Source organism: Rutilus rutilus (assembly GCF_951802725.1).
Source record: "Rutilus rutilus genome assembly, chromosome: 6".
In the NCBI taxonomy this organism is placed as follows: Eukaryota; Metazoa; Chordata; class Actinopteri; order Cypriniformes; family Leuciscidae; genus Rutilus; species Rutilus rutilus.
In genome coordinates this window covers 9,698,742-9,724,417 of record NC_140214.1, presented here as the reverse complement: position 1 = coordinate 9,724,417, position 25,676 = coordinate 9,698,742, and the positions used below count along the sequence as shown (strand labels likewise).

Genomic DNA, 25,676 nt, shown 5'->3' with positions numbered 1-25,676 from the left:
TATTGAGTAATTGTTTTATGAACTGAGTTTTGTACCAAAAGGTGACCAAAAGTCTTACTTTTTTTGTAAGTAAAGCTTTAAGTAATGGCACCTTTTAAAAACTGTTTACAAAGTGCTTTACAGAAGAGAAATACATGTGTGCATTCACAGAAAAGAAAAACATACACGCATAATAGAAATAAGACAATAAAACAAAAAACAACAATAAAAATATAGCTGCAAGCAGCGATTACGGGCCCAAGCCGGTGGCACCGCAACCCCGGTGCCTTTAGTTACCTAAAGGCACCGGGGATGGCGGTGCCACCGGCTTTGGCCCTCCATCGCTGCTCGCAGCTATATTTATATATATATATATATATATATATATATACACACACACACACATATATATATATATATATATATATATATATATATATATATATGTGTGTGTATATAAATATCTATCTATCTATATCTATATCTATATGTATATATATATATATATATATATATATATATATATATATATATATATATATATATATATATATATATACACACACACACAAACACACACACACACATATATATATATATATATATATATATATATAAGACAGAAAATATTACTTGTCTTACCTTATTCTGATTTTATGATACACTCAAAATATTCCACAACAAATCCTTTAAATTTAATGTAAAAATAAAAACGAAAGTAAGCAGTGTTGGTCTCACGTAATCCCTTCATTAGAATCAAAATGTTTCAATTTTTGCGATGTATTTGGATGCTAAACTATTCTTTATTATAGGCTTTGTACTTCACTCGTGTTCCAATATCAATGGAAAAAATCATCCTCTTCACACGCGCAAAAATGTTCTTGGAAACATCACAGTGGAGCTCTGCTTACTGTGAATGGTACAGATTGTACTACTGACTATTTAAACAGAGCAGTGTAATTCGTTTATGTTAGGTTGACTATTTGTATTATTATATTGTATTAGGGCTATAATGAATGTCAAGATTGCAATTCTGGAATGTGTGTGTGACGCGGTTGCGGTTGAACAGTGGACACAAAAACATAAATAAAATGTTTTAGTTAATTCCTACATCCATAGGAATACATTGAAAATGCTCGCTCTACTCCGCACCATTATCAATGTCTGTGCGGACGTCTGTATTTTACTAGTATATAGTATACTATAGTTAGCGATTTAAAAGCCCTCAGCGGTGTCACATGTCGATTAACCGGTGGGAAAATTTTATCACAGTCACATCCCTAATATATTTATATATAAATACAATAGGCCTACCTGAAAGAGAATTTTACTTGCCCGACCAAAGTATAGCCTGATTAGAACGTCAATAACAAAAAAATAACTTGGGAATCACTAAAACGAGAGATTATTCTAATTTCATTACATTCATTTTAAGTTGCAATCAGCAGTTAATAATAAATGTATTACTGATCAATGGTAACAAGGTTGCACTGCTGAGGCTCATGCTGCTTCTCCAGGAGAATTGTAAACAAATGAGCGCAGCACACAAAAAAGCAACCCAGTTAACAACATACTGACTATAAAAATTACAAATATGGAGTTTTTATATATTTTATAACATATGATAGAGTTAAGCAACCTCACTTGACGAGTAGGCAACTATTTCCTGAATACAATCACGATTGAAACTGTGACATTGATTTCATACAACAGGTTAATAAACAGTTACAATTAAGTCACTTACATTTTAGATGCAATATTGACTGTTTTTGTTCTGTTTCAGCAGCAAAAATAGTTAAACAAAGATCACAGCAACTTGTTTTCTCATTACTGAATGATGCAGCATTTTGAAACGAATCGCTTGACTCAAAGATTCAATGGTCAATCCATAAACATCTGTCTCAATCATGAATGACTCAGTCATTGGAATGAATCGTTTGAACGAATGAATCAATGACTCGCTCATTAAGATGGTCGCCTGGCGACACCTAATGGCGGTTTAGTGTTATGTTTAAAAGTATCATTCTTTCCAACGTGCACCATTATCAATGTCCGTGCGGACGTCCGTTTTTTTACTTTCACTTTTATATTAGCGATTTAAAAGCACCCGCTCGTGTCACACGTCGCTTAACCGATGGGAAAATATCCTCACAGTCATATACCTAATAAATTTATATTTAAATACAATAGGCCTACCTAGTAAAACGTTTTATATACTATTTTGATATCCTTTTGGACACAAGAGGGCAGTATAGCCCTATGTTTGCTTTTTTGTTGAAACAAATAGCACTAAATAGCCTGTTTTTAACTTTTTCATACTTTTTGAATTGCAAAAACAGAATAAAATAGGTTTAGTTCTAATATTTGTATAATTTTATATAAAAATAAATGGTGTATAATTAAATTTTAAGAATATATGAGATGTTTTCTGATTCCTTTTTTGACATTATTTTAATCCCTCGCCATGTCAAAACCGTTTGAAATATTTAATATCCGTTCACAATTTAGCATCTTTAATGTATTTTCATCGTGTTAAAAAAGTTTGGTGTGAATAAAAAAAAAAACACTTAGCAGGAGTGGGTAAAAAGCAGAGGCTGAATTTGCAAATAAATCCACATTCAAACCAAAATATCTGACTTCCTATTGGTCGAAGCTAATAACTGTATATTAGAAAGTTGTCCGGCTCGATGAGACCAATGTACGTACTGATTTTTAAAACTGTGGGTAAAACTAACCCCCCCACTTTTGTCAAAAGCATTTTGAAAGTGACACACTTCCTGCTGCCAGTTGGTGGCGCTATAACTTTGACTCACAATAGTTACATCCATCTGATCGGCCTCTTACCACGAACACACTGGTGAAGTTTCATCAAGATCCGTTAATGTATGCAGAAGTTATACCACTTCGTGTTTCTCTTTTCTCGCCATAAATTCGTTTCCTCGCCACGGCCAAACCGTTCGAGATATCAAAAATCCGTCCGCAATTTAGAATCCTCAATGTCTTGACTTCATGCACACCGAGTTTGGAGGCGAATCGATGAATTCCCTAGGAGGAGTACATTAAATTCCACAGCATGCGTTTCCAAACAACGCTAAATAGCCAACTTCCTGTTTGGCTGGCGTAAAACTTAGAGCACGAAAGTTGTTCGGCCCGATGAGATCTATATGTGTACCGAGTTTCATATCATTACATGCAAGTGTGTTTGATTTATGGACAAGTGTTCGGATCCCGTTCCAGGGGGCGCTGTTGAGCCCCGCTGCCACGCCCGGGTACCAGCTTCAGCCCGGCCCTGATGGCCGCAGGTTCTGACCTGTGTGCAAAGTTTCAAGAGTTTTCGAGCACGTTAAGGGCCCCAAAAGCCCCTGAAACCTTGAAACACACTGAAATCAATTGGAAATTCCCTCCCACCCCTCACACACACAGAGACAGAGAGAGAGAGAGAGAAAATTCTCCAAAAAATCACATTCAAACCAAAATATCTGACTTCCTGTTGCTCTCAGCTAATAAGTGTGAATTAGAAAGTTGTCCGGTTTAATGAGAACAATATACATAGCGAGTTTAGTGACTCTATGTAAAACTAAGCCCCCATTTTTGACTAAAGGTGGCGCTACTGAGCCCCTCACCACGCCCGTTTCTGAAACTTTGCACATGTCTACTGGCTAATAAATGTGATGTGTCTGTCGAGTTTCATGCAATTTCAAGTATGTTAAGAGTCTCAAAAGCATCAAAAAAGAATATTAAAGTTTGATGCGTTGCCACGGCAACAGTATCTAAGATATAAATAATCCTTACACAGGTCTACATCTGCCGTGTGTCTACATTGTACACCTAAAGTCTGAAGCAAATCGGGTAAAAATAAGAGGGTGATTTCAAAGCATTTTGAAAGTGACATATTCCTGCTGCCAGTTGGTGGCGCTATAACTTTGACTCACAATAGTCACATCCATGTGATCGGCCTCTGACCACGAACACACTGCTGAAGTTTCATCAAGATCAGTTAATGTATGCAGAAGTTATAACACACTTCCTGTTTCCATTATTCGCCATAAATTCGTTTCCTCGCCACGGCCAAACCGTTCGAGATATCAAAAATCCGTCCGCAATTTAGCATCCTCAATGTCTTGACTTCATTCCCACCGAGTTTGGTGGCGATCGGGTGAATTCCCTAGGAGAAGTGTTTCAAATACCAGACCATGCGTTTCCAAACAACCCATAATAGCCGACTTCCTGTTGGGCTGGCGTAAAACTTAGAGCACGAAAGTTGTTCGGCCCGATGAGATCTACATGTGTACCGAGTTTCATATTATAACATGCAAGCGTGTTTGATTTATGGACACGTGTTCGGATCCCGTTCCAGGGGGCGCTGTCGAGCCCCCCTGCCACGCCCGGGTACCAGCTTCAGCCCGGCCCTGATGGCCGCGGGTTCTGACCTGTGTGCAAAGTTTCAAGAGTTTTCGAGCATGTTAAGGGCCCCAAAAGTGCCCGAAAGGTTGACAAAATAATAATAATAATAATAATAATAATAAATATAGCTGCGAGCAGCGATTACGGGCCCAAGCCGGTGGCACCGCAACCCCGGTGCCTTTAGTTACCTAAAGGCACCGGGGATGGCGGTGCCACCGGCTTTGGCCCTCCATCGCTGCTCGCAGCTATATTTATATTTATATATATATATATATATATATATATATATATATATACACACACACACACACACACACACATATATATATATATATATATATATATATATATATATATATATATATATATATATATATATATATATGTGTGTGTGTGTGTATATTAATATCTATCTATCTATATCTATATATATATCTATCTATATATATATATATCTATCTATATATATATATATATATATATATATATATTTATATCTATATATATATATATATATATATATATATATATATATATATATATATACACACACACATATATATATATATATATATATATATATATATAAGACAGAAAATATTACTTGTCTTACCTTATTCTGATTTTATGATACACTCAAAATATTCCACAACAAATCCTTTAAATTTAATGTAAAAATAAAAACGAAAGTAAGAAGTGTTGGTCTCACGTAACCCTCTCATTAGAATCAAAATGTTTCAATTTTTGCGATGTATTTGGATGCTAAACTATTCTTTATTATAGGCTTTGTACTTCACTCGTGTTCCAATATCGATGGAAAAAATCATCCTCTTCACACGCGCAAAACTGTTCTTGGAAACATCACAGTGGAGCTCTGCTTACTGTGAATGGTACAGATTGTACTACTGACTATTTAAACAGAGCAGTGTAATTCGTTTATGTTAGGTTGACTATTTTTATTATTATATTGTATTAGGGCTATAATGAATGTCAAGATTGCAATTCTGGAATGTGTGTGTGTGTGTGACGCGGTTGCGGTTGAACAGTGGACACAAAAACATAAATAAAATGTTTTAGTTAATTCCTACATCCATAGGAATACATTGAAAATGCTCGCTCTACTCCGCACCATTATCAATGTCTGTGCGGACGTCTGTATTTTACTAGTATATAGTATACTATAGTTAGCGATTTAAAAGCGTTCAGTGGTGTCACACGTCGATTAACCGGTGGGAAAATTTTATCACAGTCACATCCCTAATATATTTATATATAAATACAGTAGGCCTACCTGAAAGAGAATTTTACTTGCCCGACCAGAGTATAGCCTGATTAGAACGTCAATAACAAAAAAATAACTTGGGAATCACTAAAACGAGAGATTATTCTAATTTCATTACATTCATTTTAAGTTGCAATCATCAGTTAATAATAAATGTATTACTGATCAATGGTAACAAGGTTGCACTGCTGAGGCTCATGCTGCTTCTCCAGGAGAATTGTAAACAAATGAGCGCAGCACACAAAAAAGCAACCCAGTTAACAACATACTGACTATAAAAATTACAAATATGGAGTTTTTATATATTTTATAACATATGATAGAGTTAAGCAACCTCACTTGACGAGTAGGCAACTATTTCCTGAATACAATCACGATTGAAACTGTGACATTGATTTCATACAACAGGTTAATAAACAGTTACAATTAAGTCACTTACATTTTAGATGCAATATTGACTGTTTTTGTTCTGTTTCAGCAGCAAAAATAGTTAAACAAAGATCACAGCAACTTGTTTTCTCATTACTGAATGATTCAGCATTTTGAAACGAATCGCTTGACTCAAAGATTCAATGGTCAATCCATAAACATCTGTCTCAATCATGAATGACTCAGTCATTGGAACGAATCATTTGAACGAATGAATCAATGACTCGCTCATTAAGATGGTCGCCTGGCGACACCTAATGGCGGTTTAGTGTTATGTTTAAAAGTATCATTCTTTCCAACGTGCACCATTATCAATGTCCGTGCGGACGTCCGTTTTTTTACTTTCACTTTTATATTAGCGATTTAAAAGCACCCACTCGTGTCACACGTCGATTAACCGGTGGGAAAATATCCTCAGACACATACCTAATAAATGTATATTTAAATACAATATTGGCCTACCTGGTAAAAAGTTTTATATACTATTTTGATGTCCTTTTGGACACAAGAGGGCAGTATAGCCCTATGTTTGCTTTTTTGTTGAACCAAATAGCACTAAATAGCCTGTTTTTAACTTTTTCATTCTTCTTGAATTGCAAAAACAGAATAAAATGGGTTTAGTTGTGATATTTGTATACTTTTATATAGAAATAAATGGTATATAATTACATTTTTAGAAGATTTTTAGTGTTTCCTTTTTGGACATTAATCCCTCGCCATAGCAAAACCGTTTGAGATATTTATTATCCATTCACAACTTAGCATATTTAATGTAGTTTCATCATGTTGAAAAAGTTTGGTACGAATAAAATAAATAGTTTAAGAGGAGTGGCTAAAAATTCAGAGGCTGATTTTGCAAAAAAATTCACATTCAGACCAAAATATCTGACTTCCTGATGGCCAGAGCTATTGAATGTAAATTAGAAAGTTGTCCGGCTTGATGAGAACAATATAAAAACTATTTTTTCTTTACTGTAGTTAAAACTAACCCCCCCACTTTTGTCTAAAGCATGTTGAAAGTGACACACTTCCTGCTGCCAGTTGGTGGCGCTATAACTTTGACTCACAATAGCTACATCCATCTGATCGGCCTCTTACCACGAACACACTGCTGAAGTTTCATCAAGATCAGTTAATGTATGCAGAAGTTATTCCACTTCCGTGTTTCTCTTTTCTCGCCATAAATTCGATTCCTCGCCACAGCCAAACCGTTCGAGATATCAAAAATCCGTCCGCAATTTAGCATCCTCAAAGTCTTGACTACATGCACACCGAGTTTGAAGGGGACACGGTGAATTTTCTAGGAGGAGTATTTCACATTCCACAGCAAGCGTTTTCCAAACAACCCATAATAGCCGACTTCCTGTTGGGCTGGCGTAAAACTTGACCGGGGTAAAGTTGTTCGGCCCGATGAGATCTATATGTGTACCGAGTTTCATATTAATTCATGCGAGCGTGTTTGATGTATGGATCAAGTTTTAGAACCCCGTTCAAGGGGGCGCTGTTGAGCCCCCCAGCCACGCCCGGGTACCAGCTTCAGCCCGGCCCTGATGGCCGTGGGTTTTGACCTGTGTGCAAAGTTTCAAGAGTTTTTGAGCACGTTAAGGACCCCAAAAGCCCCTGAAACCTTGATTAACAATATAAAAGCAAGAGTCAAATCCCCCCCTCCCCTCACACACACACAGACACAGAGAGAGGGAGAGAAAATTCTTCAGAAAATCCACATTCAAACCAAAATATCTCTCTTCCTGTTGGTCGGAGATGGTTCATGTAAATTAGAAAGTTGTCCGTCTTGATGAGAACAATAGACATACCAAGTTTTGTGATTCTAGGAAAAACTAAACCCCCATTTTTGACTAAAGGTGGCGCTACTGACCCATTCCACCACGCCCGTTTCTGAAACTTTGCACATGTCTACGGGCTAATAAATGTGATGTGTCTGTCGAGTTTCATCCAATTTCAAGTATGTTAAGAGTCTCAAAAGCATCAAAAAAGAATATTAAAGTTTGAAGCGTTGCCATGGCAACAGTATTAAAGATATCAAAAATCCTTTCACAGGTCTACATCTGCCGTGTGTTTACATTATACACATAAAGTTTGAAGCAAATCGGGTAAAAATAAGAGGGTGATTTCAAAGCATTTTGAAAGGGACACACTTCCTGCTGCCAGTTGGTGGCGCTATAACTTTGACTCACAATAGTCACATCCATGTGATCGGCCTCTTACAACGAACACACTGCTGAAGTTTAATCAAGATCAGTTAATGTATGCAGAAGTTATAACACACTTCCTGTTTCCATTATTCGCCATAAATTCGTTTCCTCGCCACGGCCAAACCGTTCGAGATATCAAAAATCCGTCCGCAATTTAGCATCCTCAATGTCTTGACTTCATGCTGACCGAGTTTGGAGCCGATTGGATGAATTCCCTAGGAGGAGTACATTAAATTCCACAGCATGCGTTTCCAAACAACCCATAATAGCCGACTTCCTGTTGGGCTGGCGTAAAACTTAGAGCACGAAAGTTGTTCGGCCCGATGAGATCTATATCTGTTCCGAGTTTCATATTATTATATGCAAGTGTGTTTGATTTATGGACAAGTGTTCGGATTCCGTTCCAGGGGGCGCTGTTGAGCCCCCCTGCCACGCCCGGGTACCAGCTTCAGCCCGGCCCTAATGGCCGCAGGTTCTGACCTGTGTGCAAAGTTTCATGAGTTTTTGAGCACGTTAAAGGCCCCAAAAGCCCCCGAACCCTTGAACAACAATAATAATAATAATAAATATAGCTGCGAGCAGCGATTGCGGGCCCAAGCCGGTGGCACCGCCACCCCGGTGCCTTTAGTTACCTAAAGGCACCGGGGATGGCGGTGCCACCGGCTTTGGCCCTCCATCGCTGCTCGCAGCTATATTTATATATATATATATATATATACACACACACACACACACACACATATATATATATATATATATACTTATATATATATATATATATATAAATATAAGACAGAAAATTTTACTTGTCTTACCTTATTCTGATTTTATGATACACCCAAAATATTCCACAACAAATCCTTTAAATTTAATGTAAAAATAAAAACGAAAGTAAGCAGTGTTGGTCTCACGTAACCCTCTCATTAGAATCAAAATGTTTCAATATTTGCGATGTATTTGGATGCTAAACTATTCTTTATTATAGGCTTTGTACTTCACTCGTGTTCCAATATCGATGGAAAAAATCATCCTCTTCACACGCGCAAAAATGTTCTTGGAAACATCACAGTGGAGCTCTGCTTACTGTGAATGGTACAGATTGTACTACTGACTATTTAAACAGAGCAGTGTAATTCGTTTATGTTAGGTTGACTATTTTTATTATTATATTGTATTAGGGCTATAATGAACAGGCTGTGATGTCAAGATTGCAATTCTGGAATGTGTGTGTGTGTGTGACGCGGTTGCGGTTGAACAGTGGACACAAAAACATAAATAAAATGTTTTAGTTAATTCCTACATCCATAGGAATAAATTGAAAATGCTCGCTCTACTCCGCACCATTATCAATGTCTGTGCGGACGTCTGTATTTTACTAGTATATAGTATACTATAGTTAGCGATTTAAAAGCGCTCAGTGGTGTCACACGTCGATTAACCGGTGGGAAAATGTTATCACAGTCACATCCCTAATATATTTATATATAAATACAATAGGCCTGCCTGAAAGAGAATTTTACTTGCCCGACCAGAGTATAGCCTGATTAGAACGTCAATAACAAAAAAATAACTTGGGAATCACTAAAACGAGAGATTATTCTAATTTCATTACATTCATTTTAAGTTGCAATCATCAGTTAATAATAAATGTATTACTGATCAATGGTAACAGGGTTGCACTGCTGAGGCTCATGCTGCTTTTCCAGGAGAATTGTAAACAAATGAGCGCAGCACACAAAAAAGCAACCCAGTTAACAACATACTGACTATAAAAATTACAAATATGGAGTTTTTATATATTTTATAACATATGATAGAGTTAAGCAACCTCACTTGACGAGTAGGCAACTATTTCCTGAATACAATCACGATTGAAACTGTGACATTGATTTCATACAACAGGTTAATAAACAGTTACAATTAAGTCACTTACATTTTAGATGCAATATTGACTGTTTTTGTTCTGTTTCAGCAGCAAAAATAGTTAAACAAAGATCACAGCAACTTGTTTTCTCATTACTGAATGATTCAGCATTTTGAAACGAATCACTTGACTCAAAGATTCAATGGTCAATCCATAAACATCTGTCTCAATCATGAATGACTCAGTCATTGGAACGAATCATTTGAACGAATGAATCAATGACTCGCTCATTAAGATGGTCGCCTGGCGACACCTAATGGCGGTTTAGTGTTATGTTTAAAAGTATCATTCTTTCCAACGTGCACCATTATCAATGTCCGTGCGGACGTCCGTTTTTTTACTTTCACTTTTATATTAGCGATTTAAAAGCACCCACTCGTGTCACACGTCGATTAACCGGTGGGAAAATATCCTCAGACACATACCTAATAAATGTATATTTAAATACAATATTGGCCTACCTGGTAAAAAGTTTTATATACTATTTTGATGTCCTTTTGGACACAAGAGGGCAGTATAGCCCTATGTTTGCTTTTTTGTTGAACCAAATAGCACTAAATAGCCTGTTTTTAACTTTTTCATTCTTCTTGAATTGCAAAAACAGAATAAAATGGGTTTAGTTGTGATATTTGTATACTTTTATATAGAAATAAATGGTATATAATTACATTTTTAGAAGATTTTTAGTGTTTCCTTTTTGGACATTAATCCCTCGCCATAGCAAAACCGTTTGAGATATTTATTATCCATTCACAACTTAGCATATTTAATGTAGTTTCATCATGTTGAAAAAGTTTGGTACGAATAAAATAAATAGTTTAAGAGGAGTGGCTAAAAATTCAGAGGCTGATTTTGCAAAAAAAATCACATTCAGACCAAAATATCTGACTTCCTGATGGCCAGAGCTATTGAATGTAAACTAGAAAGTTGTCCGGCTTGATGAGAACAATATAAAAACTATTTTTTCTTTACTGTAGTTAAAACTAACCCCCCCACTTTTGTCTAAAGCATGTTGAAAGTGACACACTTCCTGCTGCCAGTTGGTGGCGCTATAACTTTGACTCACAATAGCTACATCCATCTGATCGGCCTCTTACCACGAACACACTGCTGAAGTTTCATCAAGATCAGTTAATGTATGCAGAAGTTATTCCACTTCCGTGTTTCTCTTTTCTCGCCATAAATTCGATTCCTCGCCACAGCCAAACCGTTCGAGATATCAAAAATCCGTCCGCAATTTAGCATCCTCAAAGTCTTGACTACATGCACACCGAGTTTGAAGGGGACACGGTGAATTTTCTAGGAGGAGTATTTCACATTCCACAGCAAGCGTTTTCCAAACAACCCATAATAGCCGACTTCCTGTTGGGCTGGCGTAAAACTTGACCGGGGTAAAGTTGTTCGGCCCGATGAGATCTATATGTGTACCGAGTTTCATATTAATTCATGCGAGCGTGTTTGATATATGGATCAAGTTTTAGAACCCCGTTCAAGGGGGCGCTGTTGAGCCCCCCAGCCACGCCCGGGTACCAGCTTCAGCCCGGCCCTGATGGCCGTGGGTTTTGACCTGTGTGCAAAGTTTCAAGAGTTTTTGAGCACGTTAAGGACCCCAAAAGCCCCTGAAACCTTGATTAACAATATAAAAGCAAGAGTCAAATCCCCCCCTCCCCTCACACACACAGAGACACAGAGAGAGGGAGAGAAAATTCTTCAGAAAATCCACATTCAAACCAAAATATCTCTCTTCCTGTTGGTCGGAGATGGTTAATGTCAATTAGAAAGTTGTCCGTCTTGATGAGAACAATACACATACCAAGTTTTGTTGCTGTTGATAAAACTAACCGCCCCATTTATGACTAAAGGTGGCGCTACTGAGCCCCTCACCACGCCCGTTTCTGAAACTTTGCACATGTCTACCGGCTAATAAATGTGATGTGTCTGTCGAGTTTCATCCAATTTCAAGTATGTTAAGAGTTTCAAAAGCATCTGAAAAGAATATTAAAGTTTGATGCGTTGCCACGGCAACAGTATTTAAGATATCAATAAACCTTTCACAGGTCTACATCTGCCGTGTGTCTACATTATACACATAAAGTTTGAAGCAAATCGGGTAAAAATAAGAGGGTGATTTCAAAGCATTTTGAAAGTGACACACTTCCTGCTGCCAGTTGGTGGCGCTATAACTTTGACTCACAATAGTCACATCAATGTGATCGGCCTCTGACCACGAACACACTGCTGAAGTTTTATCAAGATCAGTTAATGTATGCAGAAGTTATAACACACTTCCTGTTTATCTTTTCTCGCTATAAATTCGTTTCATCGCCACGGCCAAACCGTTCGAGATATCAAAAATCCGTCCGCAATTTAGCATCCTCAATGTCTTGACTTCATGCTGACCGAGTTTGGTGTGGATCGGATCAATTCCCTAGGAGGAGTACATTAAATTCCACAGCATGCGTTTTTCAAACAACCCATAATAGCTGACTTCCTGTTGGGCAGAGCTAATAACTTAGAGTGCGAAAGTTGTTCGGCCCGATGAGATCTATATGTGTACCGAGTTTCATACTAATACGTTCTTGTATGTGTCCAAGATTTAAGATTGTGTTCTAGGGGGCGCTGTTGAGCCCCCCTGCCACGCCCGGGTACCAGCTTCAGCCCGGCCCTAATGGCCGCGGGTTCTGACCTGCGTGCAAAGTTTCATGAGTTTTTGAGCACGTTAAAGGCCCCAAAAGCCCCCGAACCCTTGAAGAACAATAATAAATATAGCTGCGAGCAGCGATTACGGGCCCAAGCCGGTGGCACCGCAACCCCGGTGCCTTTAGTTACCTAAAGGCACCGGGGTGGCGGTACCGCCGGCTTTGGCCCTCCATCGCTGCTCGCAGCTATATTTATATATATATATATATATATATATATTATACATATATATATATATATATATATATATATATATATATATACCGTTCAAAAGTTTGGGGTAAGGAAGATTTTTAATGTTTTTAGGAGAAGTCTCTTCTGCTCACCAAGGCTGCATTTATTTGATTAAAAATAGAAACAAAAACAGTAATATTGTGAAATATTATTCCAATTTAAAACAGCTGTTTTCTATTTTAAAATATTTTACACTGTAATTAATTTATGTGATCAAAGCTGAGTTTTCAGCATCATTACTCCCGTCTTCAGTGTCACATGATCCTTCAGAAACCATTCTAATATGATGATTGATGGTCAATAAATATTAATTATTATTTTCAATGTTGAAAACAGTTGTGTACAGATTTTTTTTCAAAATGCGTTGATGAATGTAAAGTTCAAAAGAACAGCATTTATTTCAAATATAATTTTTTTTAACATTATAAATGTCTGTACTGTAACTTTTTATCAGTTTAACTCATTCTCGATGAATAAAAGTATTGATTTATTTATTTCTTTCCCCCAAAAATAAAATTAAAATTATTACTGACCCCAAACTTCTGAACGGTAGTGTTTAATGTTACAAAAGCTTTAGATTTCAGATAAATGCTGTTCTTTTGAACTTTCTATTCATCAAAGACTGTACATAACTGTTTTCAACATTTAAAATAATAATGAATGTTTCTTGAGCATCAATCATCATATTAGAATAATTTCTGAAGGATCATGTGACAGTGACGACTGGAATAATGATGCTGAAAACTCAGCTTTGATCACAGGAATAAATAACAGTTTAAAATATATTAAAATAGAAAGCAGCTGTTTTAAATTGGAATACTATTTTACAATATTACTGTTTTTGTTTGTATCTTTAATCAAACAAATGCAGCCTTGGTGAGCAGAAGAAACTTAGCTTAAAAATCTTACTGACGCCAAATTTTTGAACAGTAGTATATTATATATTTATATAATTATATAAAAATGTAAGGGATAAGACAGATCATTTTACTTGCCTGACCTGATTAGAACAATGAAAAAAACTTAAATGAAAAAATAACTTGGGAATCACTAAAACGAGGGCGCGATTGAACAGTGGACACATAAAAACATACTCTGTCATTTTGTTCAGAACATCATTCAAACTGCAAAGTGGTAACTTATATTTTTGTACAGTAGCAATAAAACACAACATTGTGCTTTTTTTAAATACATTCAAGCAATCCGCCCCGAAAATGAAACTAAAATGCTCACGGCTGCACAGGCATTCATAATGGTGCGCGTCCTCAGCGAGGAACGAGCAGAACAGAGTCAACGTTTCTTAGGTCATTCCTCCTTCCATAGGAATTTATTGAAAACGCTCGCTCTGCTCCGCACCATTATCAATGTCCGTGCGGACGAACATATTTTACTTTCGTTTTTAAGTTAGCGATTAAAAAGCCCCCAGCAGTGTCACACGTCAGTTAACCGGTGGTAAAATATTCTCACCGTCACATACCTAGTATATTTTTATATAGATATAATAGGCCTACCTGATTTTGAACACAAGAGGGCAGTATAGCACTATGTTTGACTTTATTTATTTATTGTTTAGACTAAACAACCATTCTGGCAGTTTTTAAACTTAAACTTCATTCTTAAATTGAAAAAAAAAGAATAAAATGAGTTAAGTTCTGATATTTGTATACTTTTATGTAGTAATAAATGGTGTATAATTACATTTTTAGAATATATGAGCCTTTTAGTGTTTACTTTTTTGACATTACTTTAATCCCTCGCCATAGCAAAACCGTTTGAGATATTTATTATCCGTTCACAATTTAGCATCATTAATATATTTTTATCATGTTGAAAAAGTTTGGTGGGAATAAAATAACCACTTAGATAAAGGTGGCTAAAAATTCAGAGGCTGATTTTGCAAAAAAATCCACATTCAGACCAAAATATCTGACTTCCTGATGGTCAGAGCTAATGACTTTAAATTAGAAAGTTGTCCGGGTCGATGAGATCAATATATGAACTGAGTTTTTTTTACTGGAGTTAAAACTAACCCCCCCACTTTTGTCAAAAGCATGTTGAAAGTGACAAACTTCCTGCTGCCAGTTGGTGGCGCTATAACTTTGAATCACAATAGTTACATCCATCTGATCGGCCTCTTACCACGAACACACTGCTGAAGTTTCATCAAGATCAGTTAATGTATGCAGAAGTTATTCCACTTCGTGTTTCTCTTTTCTCGCCATAAATTCGATTCCTCGCCACGGCCAAACCGTTCGAGATATCAAAAATCCGTCCGCAATTTAGCATCCTCAAAGTCTTGACTACATGCACACCGAGTTTGAAGGGGACACGGTGAATTTTCTAGGAGGAGTATTTCACATTCCACAGCAAGCGTTTTCCAAACAACCCATAATAGCCGACTTCCTGTTGGGCTGGCGTAAAACTTGACCGGGGTAAAGTTGTTCGGCCCGATGAGATCTATATGTGTACCGAGTTTCATATTAATTCATGCAAGCGTGTTTGATCTATGGACCAAGTTTTGGGACCCCGTTCAAGGGGGCGCTGTTGAGCCCCCCTGCCACGCCCGGGTACCAGCTTCAGCCTGTCCCTGATGGCAGGGGGTTCTGACTTGTGTGCAAAGTTTCAAGAGTTTTTGAGCACGTTAAGGACCCCAAAAGCCCCTGAAACCTTGATTAACAATATAAAAGCAATAGTCAAATTCCCCCCTCCCCTCTCACACACAGAGACACAGAGAGAGGGAGAGAAAATTCTTCAGAAAATCCACATTCAAACCAAAATATCTCTCTTCCTGTTGGTCGGAGGTAGTTAATGTCAATTAGAAAGTTGTCCGTCTTGATGAGAACAATACACATACCAAGTTTTGTTGCTGTTGATAAAACTAACCCCCCCCACTTATGACTAAAGGTGGCGCTACTGAGCCCCTCACCACGCCCGTTTCTGAAACTTTGCACATGTCTACTGGCTAATAAATGTGATGTGTCTGTCGAGTTTCATGCAATTTCAAGTATGTTAAGAGTCTCAAAAGCATCAAAAAAGAATATTAAAGTTTGAAGCGTTGCCATGGCAACATTATTAAAGATATCAAAAATCCTTTCACAGGTCTACATCTGCCGTGTGTTTACATTATACACATAAAGTTTGAAGCAAATTGGGTAAAAATAAGAGGGTGATTTTAAAGCATTTTGAAAGGGACACACTTCCTGCTGCCAGTTGGTGGCGCTTTAACTTAGACTCACAGTAGTCACATCCATGTGATCGGCCTCTTACAACGAACACACTGCTGAAGTTTCATCAAGATCAGTTAATGTATGCAGAAGTTATAACACACTTCCTGTTTCCATTATTCGCCATAAATTCGTGTCCTCGCCACGGCCAAACCGTTCGAGATATCAAAAATCCGTCCGCAATTTAGCATCCTCAATGTCTTGACTTCATGCTGACCGAGTTTGGAGGCGATTGGATGAATTCCCTAGGAGGAGTACATTAAATTCCACAGCATGCGTTTCCAAACATCCCATAATAGCCAACTTCCTGTTGGGCTGGCGTAAAACTTAGAGCACGAAAGTTGTTCGGCCCGATGAGATCTATATGTGTTCCGAGTTTCATATTATTACATGCAAGTGTGTTTGATTTATGGACAAGTGTTCGGATTCCGTACCAGGGGGCGCTGTTGAGCCCCCCTGCCACGCCCGGGTACCAGCTTCAGCCCGGCCCTAATGGCCGCGGGTTCTGACATGCGTGCAAAGTTTCATGAGTTTTTGAGCACGTTAAAGGCCCTAAAAGCCCCCGAACCCTTGAAGAACAATAATAATAATAATAATAATAATAATAATCCTAACGAAAACAATAGGGCCTTCGCCCTTTCAGGGCTTGGGCCCTAATAATAATAAATATAGCTGCGAGCAGCGATTACGGGCCCAAGCCGGTGGCACCGCAACCCCGGTGCCTTTAGTTACCTAAAGGCACCGGGGTGGCGGTACCGCCGGCTTTGGCCCTCCATCGCTGCTCGCAGCTATATTTATATATATATATATATATATATACATACATACACACACACACATACATATATATATATATATATATATATATATATATATATATATATATATATATATATATATATATATATATATATATATATATATATATTATTGTTCAAAAGTTTGGGGTCAGTAAGATTTTTAATGTTTTTAGGAGAAGTCTCTTGTGCTCACCAAGGCTGCATTTATTGATTAAAAATACAAACAAAAACAGTAATATTGTGAAATATTATTCCAATTTAAAACAGCTGTTTTCAATTTTAAAATATTTTACATAGTAATTCATTTCTGTGATCAGTTGAGTTTTCAGCATCATTACTCCAGTCTTCAGTGTCACATGATCCTTCAGAAATTATACTAATATGATGATTGATGCTCAATAAATATTCATTATTATTTTCAATGTTGAAAACAGTTGTGTACAGATTTTTTTTTTTTTTCAAAATGCTTTGATGAATGTAAAGTTCAAAAGAACAGCATATATTTCAAATATATATATTTTTAACATTATAAATGTCTTTACTGTAACTGTTGATCAGTTTAACTCATCCTTCATAAATAAAAGTACTGATTTATTTTATTTCTTTCCCCCAAAAATAAAATTTTAATTATTACTAACCACAAACTTTTGAGCGGTAGTGTTTAACGTTACAAAAGCTTTAGATTTCAGATAAATGCTGTTCTTTTGAACTTTCTATTCATCAAAGACTGTACACAACTGTTTTCGACATTTAAAATAATAATGAATGTTTCTTGAGTATCAATCATCATATTAGAATAATTTCTGAAGGATCATGTGACAGTGACGACTGGAGTAATGGTGCTGAAAACTCAGCTTTGATCACAGGAATAAATAACAGTTTAAAATATATTAAAATAGAAAGCAGCTGTTTTAAATTGGAATACTATTTTACAATATTACTGTTTTTGTTTGTATTTTTAATCAAATAAATGCAGCCTTGGTGAGCAGAAGAAACTTCTCTGTTATGTGCGCGCCACAGACTGCACGCACGTCCGCTTAGAGTTCCGCCTTTTGCCTTCCGTCAATATTACGTTATTAGAAAAATATTTTTTTAGAGAATCGATTTTTTGACATTTGTGAATCGATTCAGAATCGTCCACGTCCGCATCGCGATGCATCTAAGAATCAATTTTTTCTCCCACCCCTAGATTTCATACAACAGGTTAATAAACAGTTACAATTAAGTCACTTACATTTTAGATGCAATGTTGACTGTTTTTGTTCTGTTTCAGCAGCGAAAATAGTTAAACAAAGATCATGGCAGAACCATCACGCATCACGTGTTTTCTCATAACTGAACGATTCAGCATTTTTAACGAATCGGTTGACTCAAAGATTGAATGATCAATCCATAAACATCTGTCTTAATCATGATCGACTCATTCGAACGAATCGTTTGAACGAATGAATCAATGACTCGCTTATTAAGATGGATGCCTGGCGACACCTAATGGCGGTTTAGTGTTGTTTAAAAGCATCATTCTTTCCCACAAGTGTGTGATTTGTGTGTGCAACATTATCATTATTTTTCTTTCACTATTATATTAGCGATTTAAAAGCACCCACTCGTGTCACACGTCGATTAACCGGTGGGAAAATATCCTCAGACACATACCTAATAAATGTATATTTAAATACAATATTGGCCTACCTGGTAAAAAGTTTTATATACTATTTTGATGTCCTTTTGGACACAAGAGGGCAGTATAGCCCTATGTTTGCTTTTTTGTTGAACCAAATAGCACTAAATAGCCTGTTTTTAACTTTTTCATTCTTCTTGAATTGCAAAAACAGAATAAAATGGGTTTAGTTGTGATATTTGTATACTTTTATATAGAAATAAATGGTATATAATTACATTTTTAGAAGATTTTTACTTTAATCCCTCGCCATAGCAAAACTGTTTGAGATATTTATTATCCATTCACAATTTAGCATATTTAATGTAGTTTCATCATGTTGAAAAAGTTTGGTACGAATAAAATAAATAGTTTAAGAGGAGTGGCTAAAAATTCAGAGGCTGATTTTGCAAAAAAATTCACATTCAGACCAAAATATCTGACTTCCTGATGGCCAGAGCTATTGAATGTAAATTAGAAAGTTGTCCGGCTTGATGAGAACAATATACAAACTATTTTTTCTTTACTGTAGTTAAAAGTAACCCCCCCACTTTTGTCAAAAGCATGTTGAAAGTGACACACTTCCTGCTGCCAGTTGGTGGCGCTATAACTTTGACTCACAATAGCTACATCCATCTGATCGGCCTCTTACCACGAACACACTGCTGAAGTTTCATCAAGATCAGTTAATGTATGCAGAAGTTATTCCACTTCCGTGTTTCTCTTTTCTCGCCATAAATTCGATTCCTCGCCACAGCCAAACCGTTCGAGATATCAAAAATCCGTCCGCAATTTAGCATCCTCAAAGTCTTGACTACATGCACACCGAGTTTGAAGGGGACACGGTGAATTTTCTAGGAGGAGTGTTTCACATTCCACAGCAAGCGTTTTCCAAACAACCCATAATAGCCGACTTCCTGTTGGGCTGGCGTAAAACTTGACGGGGGTAAAGTTGTTCGGCCCGATGAGATCTATATGTGTACCGAGTTTCATATTAATTCATGCGAGCGTGTTTGATATATGGATCAAGTTTTAGAACCCCGTTCAAGGGGGCGCTGTTGAGCCCCCCAGTCACGCCCGGGTACCAGCTTCAGCCCGGCCCTGATGGCCGTGGGTTCTGACCTGTGTGCAAAGTTTCAAGAGTTTTTGAGCACATTAAGGACCCCAAAAGCCCCTGAAACCTTGATTAACAATATAAAAGCAATAGTCAAATCCCCCCCTCCCCTCACACACACACAGACACAGAGAGAGGGAGAGAAAATTCTTCAGAAAATCCACATTCAAACCAAAATATCTCTCTTCCTGTTGGTCAGAGATGGTTCATGTAAATTAGAAAGTTGTCCGTCTTGATGAGAACAATACACATACCAAGTTTTGTGATTCTAGGAAAAACTAAACCCCCATTTTTGACTAAAGGTGGCGCTACTGAGCCATTCCACCACCCCCGTTTCTGAAACTTTGCACATGTCTACTGGCTAATAAATGTGATGTGTCTGTTGAGTTTCATGCAATTTCAAGTATGTTAAGAGTCTCAAAAGCATCAAAAAAGAATATTAAAGTTTGATGCGTTGCCACGGCAACAGTATCTAAGATATCAATAATCCTTTCACAGGTTTACATCTGCCGTGTGTCTACATTGTACACATAAAGTTTGAAGCAAATCGGGTAAAAATAAGACACTGATTTCAAAGCATTTTGAAAGTGATGTACTTCCTGCTGCCTGTTGGTGGCGCTATAACTTTGACTCACAATAGTCACATCTGTGCGATCGGCCTCTTACAACGAACACACTGCTGAAGTTTCATCAAGATCAGTTAATGTATGCAGAAGTTATAACACACTTCCTGTTTCCATTATTCGCCATAAATTCGTGTCCTCGCCACGGCCAAACCGTTCGAGATATCAAAAATCCGTCCGCAATTTAGCATCCTCAATGTCTTGACTTCATGCTGACCGAGTTTGGAGGCGATTGGATGAATTCCCTAGGAGGAGTACATTAAATTCCACAGCATGCGTTTCCAAACAACCCATAATAGCCGACTTCCTGTTGGGCTGGCGTAAAACTTAGAGCACGAAAGTTGTTCGGCCCGATGAGATCTATATGTGTTCCGAGTTTCATATTATTACATGCAAGCGTGTTTGATTTATGGACAAGTGTTCGGATTCCGTACCAGGGGGCGCTGTTGAGCCCCCCTGCCACGCCCGGGTACCAGCTTCAGCCCGGCCCTAATGGCCGGGGGTTCTGACCTGCGTGCAAAGTTTCATGAGTTTTTGAGCACGTTAAAGGCCCCAAAAGCCCCCGAACCCTTGAAGAACAATAATAATAATAATAATAAATATAGCTGCGAGCAGCGATTACGGGCCCAAGCCGGTGGCACCGCAAACAAGGCACCGGGGTGGCGGTACCGCCGGCTTTGGCCCTCCATCGCTGCTCGCAGCTATATTTATATATATATATATATATATATATATATACATACATACATACATACATACATACACACACACACACACACACACACACACACACACACACACACACACACACACACACACACACACACACACACACACACACACATACATATATATGTATATATATATATATATATATATATATATATATATATTATTGTTCAAAAGTTTGGGGTCAATAAGATTTTTAATGTTTTTAGGAGAAGTCTCTTCTGCTCACCAAGGCTGCATTTATTGATTAAAAATACAAACAAAAACAGTAATATTGTGAAATATTATTCCAATTTAAAACAGCTGTTTTCAATTTTAAAATATTTTACATAGTAATTCATTTCTGTGATCAAAGTTGAGTTTTCAGCATCATTACTCCAGTCTTCAGTGTCACATGATCCTTCAGAAATCATACTAATATGATGATTGATGCTCAATAAATATTCATTATTATTTTCAATGTTGAAAACAGTTGTGTACAGATTTTTTTTTTTTTAAAATGCTTTGATGAATGTAAAGTTCAAAAGAACAGCATATATTTCAAATATATATATTTTTAACATTATAAATGTCTTTACTGTAACTGTTGATCAGTTTAACTCATCCTTCATAAATAAAAGTACTGATTTATTTTATTTCTTTCCCCCAAAAATAAAATTTTAATTATTACTAACCACAAACTTTTGAGCGGTAGTGTTTAACGTTACAAAAGCTTTAGATTTCAGATAAATGCTGTTATTTTGAACTTTCTATTCATCAAAGACTGTACACAACTGTTTTCGACATTTAAAATAATAATGAATGTTTCTTGAGTATCAATCATCATATTAGAATAATTTCTGAAGGATCATGTGACAGTGACGACTGGAGTAATGATGCTGAAAACTCAGCTTTGATCACAGGAATAAATAACAGTTTAAAATATATTAAAATAGAAAGCAGCTGTTTTAAATTGGAATACTATTTTACAATATTACTGTTTTTGTTTGTATTTTTAATCAAATAAATGCAGCCTTGGTGAGCAGAAGAAACTTCTCTGTTATGTGCGCGCCTCAGACTGCACGCACGTCCGCTTAGAGTTCCGCCTTTTGCCTTCCGTCAATATTACGTTATTAGAAAAATATTTTTTTAGAGAATCGATTTTTTGACATTTGTGAATCGATTCAGAATCGTCCACGTCCGCATCGCGATGCATCTAAGAATCAATTTTTTCTTTTCTTTTCTTTTTTTATTAACAGGTTAATAAACAGTTACAATTAAGTCACTTACATTTTAGATGCAATGTTGACTGTTTTTGTTCTGTTTCAGCAGCGAAAATAGTTAAACAAAGATCACGGCAGAACCATCACGCATCACGTGTTTTCTCATAACTGAACGATTCAGCATTTTTAACGAATCGGTTGACTCAAAGATTGAATGATCAATCCATAAACATCTGTCTTAATCATGATCGACTCATTCGAACGAATCGTTTGAACGAATGAATCAATGACTCGCTTATTAAGATGGATGCCTGGCGACACCTAATGGCGGTTTAGTGTTGTTTAAAAGCATCATTCTTTCCCACATGTGTGTGATTTGTGTGTGCAACATTATCATTATTTTTCTTTCACTATTATATTAGCGATTTAAAAGCACCCACTCGTGTCACACGTCGATTAACCGGTGGGAAAATATCCTCAGACACATACCTAATAAATGTATATTTAAATACAATATTGGCCTACCTGGTAAAAAGTTGTATATACTATTTTGATGTCCTTTTGGACACAAGAGGGCAGTATAGCCCTATGTTTGCTTTTTTGTTGAACCAAATAGCACTAAATAGCCTGTTTTTAACTTTTTCATTCTTCTTGAATTGCAAAAACAGAATAAAATGGGTTTAGTTGTGATATTTGTATACTTTTATATAGAAATAAATGGTATATAATTACATTTTTAGAAGATTTTTACTTTAATCCCTCGCCATAGCAAAACCGTTTGAGATATTTTTTATCCATTCACAATTTAGCATATTTAATGTAGTTTCATCATGTTGAAAAAGTTTGGTACGAATAAAATAAATAGTTTAAGAGGAGTGGCTAAAAATTCAGAGGCTGATTTTGCAAAAAAAATCACATTCAGACCAAAATATCTGACTTCCTGATGGCCAGAGCTATTGAATGTAAATTAGAAAGTTGTCCGGCTTGATGAGAACAATATACAAACTATTTTTTCTTTACTGTAGTTAAAAGTAACCCCCCCACTTTTGTCAAAAGCATGTTGAAAGTGACACACTTCCTGCTGCCAGTTGGTGGCGCTATAACTTTGACTCACAATAGCTACATCCATCTGATCGGCCTCTTACCACGAACACACTGCTGAAGTTTCATCAAGATCAGTTAATGTATGCAGAAGTTATTCCACTTCCGTGTTTCTCTTTTCTCGCCATAAATTCGATTCCTCGCCACAGCCAAACCGTTCGAGATATCAAAAATCCGTCCGCAATTTAGCATCCTCAAAGTCTTGACTACATGCACACCGAGTTTGAAGGGGACACGGTGAATTTTCTAGGAGGAGTATTTCACATTCCACAGCAAGCGTTTTCCAAACAACCCATAATAGCCGACTTCCTGTTGGGCTGGCGTAAAACTTGACCGGGGTAAAGTTGTTCGGCCCGATGAGATCTATATGTGTACCGAGTTTCATATTAATTCATGCGAGCGTGTTTGATATATGGATCAAGTTTTAGAACCCCGTTCAAGGGGGCGCTGTTGAGCCCCCCAGCCACGCCCGGGTACCAGCTTCAGCCCGGCCCTGATGGCCGTGGGTTCTGACCTGTGTGCAAAGTTTCAAGAGTTTTTGAGCACGTTAAGGACCCCAAAAGCCCCTGAAACCTTGATTAACAATATAAAAGCAATAGTCAAATCCCCCCTCCCCTCACACACACACAGACACAGAGAGAGGGAGAGAAAATTCTTCAGAAAATCCACATTCAAACCAAAATATCTCTCTTCCTGTTGGTCGGAGATGGTTAATGTCAATTAGAAAGTTGTCCGTCTTGATGAGAACAATACACATACCAAGTTTTGTTGCTGTTGATAAAACTAACCGCCCCATTTATGACTAAAGGTGGCGCTACTGAGCCCCTCACCACGCCCGTTTCTGAAACTTTGCACATGTCTACGGGCTAATAAATGTGATGTGTCTGTCGAGTTTCATCCAATTTCAAGCATCTTAAGAGTCTCAAAAGCATCCAAAAAGAAAATTAAAGTTTGATGCGTTGCCACGGCAACAGTATCTAAGATATCAATAATCCTTTCACAGGTCTACATCTGCCGTGTGTTTACATTATACAGATAAAGTTTGAAGCAAATCGGGTAAAAATAAGAGGGTGATTTCAAAGCATTTTGAAAGTGACACACTTCTTGCTGCCAGTAGGTGGCGCTATAATTTTGACTCACAATAGTCACATCAATGTGATCAGCCTCTGACCACGAACACACTGCTGAAGTTTTATCAAGATCCGTCAATGTATGCAGAAGTTATAATACACTTCCTGTGTCCCATTATTCGCCATAAATTCGTTTCCTCGCCACAGCCAAACCGTTCGAGATATCAAAAATCCCCTGGCAATTTTTCATCCTCAATGTCTTGACTTCATGCACACAGAGTTTGGTGCTGACCGGGTGAATTCCCTAAGAGAAGTGTTTCAAATTCCTAAGCATGCGTTTCCAAACAACCCTAAATAGTCGACTTCCTGTTGGGCTGGCGTAAAACTTAGAGCATGAAAGTTGTGCGGCCCGATGAGATCTATATGTGTACCGAGTTTCATATTATTACATGCAAGCGTGTTTGATTTATGGACCAAGTTTTCGGACCCTGTTCCAGGGGGCGCTGTCGAGCCCCCCTGCCACGCCCGGGTACCAGCTTCAGCCCGGCCCTGATGGCCGCGGGTTCTGACTCGTGTGCAAAGTTTCAAGAGTTTTTGAGCACGTTAAGGACCCCAAAAGCCCCTGAAACCTTGATTAACAATATAAAAGCAATAGTCAAATCCCCCCTCCCCTCACACACACACAGACACAGAGAGAGGGAGAGAAAATTCTTCAGAAAATCCACATTCAAACCAAAATATCTCTCTTCCTGTTGGTCGGAGATGGTTAATGTCAATTAGAAAGTTGTCCGTCTTGATGAGAACAATACACATACCAAGTTTTGTTGCTGTTGATAAAACTAACCGCCCCATTTATGACTAAAGGTGGCGCTACTGAGCCCCTCACCACGCCCGTTTCTGAAACTTTGCACATGTCTACGGGCTAATAAATGTGATGTGTCTGTCGAGTTTCATCCAATTTCAAGCATCTTAAGAGTCTCAAAAGCAT

General features: G+C 37.4%; 1 protein-coding gene across 2 annotated transcripts in view; it reads left to right on the top strand.

The window, feature by feature from the left end:
• Nucleotides 1–25,676, top strand: part of yeats2 (YEATS domain containing 2) — a 98,259-nt gene that overhangs the window by 18,702 nt on the left and 53,881 nt on the right. The gene's annotated exons all lie outside the window — the stretch shown is intronic.